The 3130-nt window shown below is 51.7% G+C and overlaps 1 non-coding gene across 1 annotated transcript; it reads left to right on the top strand.

The window, feature by feature from the left end:
- Nucleotides 1-655: 655 nt before the first annotated feature.
- On the top strand, nucleotides 656-812 carry LOC123387704. The gene has a single exon (XR_006602210.1). It is a non-coding gene; the product is annotated as a U1 spliceosomal RNA (small nuclear RNA).
- Nucleotides 813-3130: the final 2318 nt, after the last annotated feature.

Consider the following 3130-nt stretch of genomic DNA (forward strand, 5'->3'; position numbering starts at 1 on the left):
CCCTGGAACACTGGTTATTATGGGCTACATGGTTGTGTCCCCTCAGATTCATAAGTTGAGCTTCTCATCTTCAGTGTGAGAGTACTTGAAGGTATTTGAAGGGACCTTTGGGGGGTAATTGAGCTTAGATGAATTGTGAGGGTGGGGACCCCATGGTGTGATTAGTGCCCTTAGAAGAAGCAGAAGAGAGAGAGGGACCCCTGTGCACATGGCTGCACCAAGGAAAGGCCCTGTGAACACACGAGAAACACAGTGAGAAAGTAATCATCTACAAGCCAGGGAGAGGGGCTCACCAGGAACCAAATACACCAGCACCTTGAGCTTGGACTTCCCAGCCTCCAGAATTAAGAGAAATAAACACCTGTTGTTTAAGCCCCACAGTCTATGGTATTTTGTTGTGGCAAAAGATGAAGTCACTGGCCATCTACTGGTGATCGCAGCGGCTCTGGGGCCACTGTCCTGAGGACAGCTCTGGTCACCTGTGCCATCGTTTGGTTAGGAACCACCTGGGATAGCTGAAAATGCAGCCGTCCTCTGCTCTGAGACTGACCGTGGGCTGTTCTTTCCATGCTCGAGGGTGTGAGGAGGGTCAATCAGGTACGAGCCCGAGTCCCATCTTGGGCCCAGACTGGCTCCATCAAAATTTTAAAAAGCAATACTTACCTGGCAGGGGAGATACCATGATCACGAAGGTGGTTTTCCCAGGGCAAGGCTTATCCATTGCACTCCGGATGTGCTGACCCCTGCGATTCCACCACCCCCCAAAAAAAAATTTTTTTTAAAAGGAGCACAAAGTGAGTCTGTAACCCCAGTTCACAGTCTTTAAAAAACAAGGGGACCCAGAAACCCACTTCTTTGCACCACCAGGTGTCACCAGGGTAGCAGTGACTGCCTGTCGCTGGGGGCCAGCTCCCATCTCTTCCCTTCTGCCCGGTGCTCTCCCTTGGTGCTTGATATTCACACCCTCTTTCGCTTCCTCTGCAGGGGTCTGACGGGAAGGGGGTGGTTAGGAGATTGTTCGGTACAAGTGTTGTGCTTTCGTGCTCAGTTTCCTTGAGGGCTTTTACTGTTTCCTGCAATCCCTAGTTTCCAGCTAGGCAGGAACTGGGGAGAGGAGGGAAGCTAGGAAGCAGGTGGTAAGTGGGAAGATGAGGACCAGCAACAGAAAGACCCAGATGTTCCAGTCTACTGAGATGAACAGGGCTGGGGTCAATGGAGAGAAGGAAGACCAGCCTTGGAAGGTGCCAACCCTAGAACATGGTGGTTGCCCTCCACCCCAGGAGCAGGGCTCAATAGGGTGCTAGCTCTGTTTTCAAACCTTCAGCCAGGACTTGGTCATCGGAGTCTGAATTTTGCTCACACCCATGCCTTTTCCTGTGATGCTGGACACATCGCCTCCTGCCTTTGAACGTCAGGTCAAATCTTAAGTATAAAACGAGGAGGTGGGGCATGACACAGGTGAAAATCAAATGATTAGTGAAGAGCCAGGAGTCCTAGCTCTAATCTTACTCCTGGCTCTGAGGTCCTGGGCAGATCACTTTCCCACCCTGAGCATTAGCTGTCTGGAAAATTGTGGTGTTGGACCGGCTCAGTGGTAGTCAAACTGTGCTCAGCTGTTCCAACGGACCTACCGCAAGTGGGAGGTGAGGGAGAGACAAAGGCCGGGTTGACGGGTCCTGGCCATCCAGCAACCCTGCCAGTCTCTGTTTTGCTCATTGAGGGGTGGGGGGGGGGACCACACAAGATGTGTTTGGCACTATAGCTCTGCAGCTTGGACAGGTCTGGACAGCTCTCCATCAGGGTCCTCCTTGGTGCTGACCTGCTTGAGCCTCTGGTTTTCAGGAAAGTCTGTACTGAGAAACTCCCAAAATCTGTCCCCCAAAGGGAAGTGAGCCCAAGGACGGGAGAAGGAGGTTAGAGGCAGGTCAGAGTTGATAGGAGAGGCAGGGAGAAGGCTGGACTTGGGCAGGCGGGGCCAGCCCGCAGAGGCCATGCTGTGAAGTTTGAACTCCTTGGCTCTGCCCACAAGTCTGAAATGTTTGAAGCCGAGAGGCACAGTCTGACTTGGAATAAAGAAAGAGAGATTTGGGCTGAGGTCATGGTCACATGACACTCCTGAACCAGCACTACCCCGAAGTGTCTGGGACACACCTCTTCCCAGCCTCCACTTCATCTTCCCCTCTGTGCCCTCCTTTGGGAGGGGACAAGGTGGAGCAAGTTTCTGTGGAAGTCAGAATTGACAGGTAAACAATGAGGTCTGGGTCCCCCCTGCAGGCTCTCTGTTCTCTGATGACACCCCCTCCCCACTTTCCCCTGAGCTTCCTACAGTGAGGACAAGGAGACCACCCCTTGGGGGCTTCCCTCCTGCTCCAATCAATTCTCCTCAATTACCAACAAATCTAAATGTGATTTATCTGTGCAAGAATCATTCCAATATCAGGCGAGAATCTATCAATAAAACCCCCTAAGGCAATCTTGCTCAGAGTTGTCAATAGAAGCTCTAAAGCACAAAGGCAGCGCGGCTAGCAATCAGAGTATTTTTGCCTCCCTCCCCCCTTTTTGGGGAGCACTTAATTAAGTCGACCAGAAGCTGTCAAAGATAATTTTCAAAGCGCATGACCTCGGCAGCTGACATTTGATAATATTACATTCCACGTTGATTGAAATTGATTTTCCCCTCTTTTTGGGGGGGATGGGGAGAAGGTGGGAGGGTGAGGTGGTAGAAGAGGGGAGGCTTGGATCCTCTGACTCTGCCTGGGACCAGCAGCCTAAGGGTTTACCCTGAGCGGACTCCTGGGCTTCCCTGCCTGCAGGGCAGACATTTTCCAGTGGACCCATCATCCAGAGCGGGTAGAGAGAGCTCCATGCAGGAGGAGAGATTCTGTTGCGCAAGAATCAGAAGCTAAAATGCGTAGAGTTCCCAGTGAAGTTGGTGGTGTCCAATGGCCTGTTTGTTGGAGAGACAGCGGCACCGAGTAGGGAAAGCACGATGGGCAGTACAGATTGGCTGATCTCATTGGGTATACATTTCACATTAGCTATCTGGTCTGTAATGGGTGCACAAGGTGGTTCACCATTTTTGGCTTTGTTGATTGGCCTACAGCTCTCTCTTCCAACTCTGAGCTCCAGA

Source organism: Mustela putorius, unplaced genomic scaffold (assembly GCF_011764305.1).
Source record: "Mustela putorius furo isolate JIRA1106 unplaced genomic scaffold, ASM1176430v1.1 tig00003858_pilon_pilon_pilon, whole genome shotgun sequence".
Taxonomy (NCBI): Eukaryota; Metazoa; Chordata; class Mammalia; order Carnivora; family Mustelidae; genus Mustela; species Mustela putorius.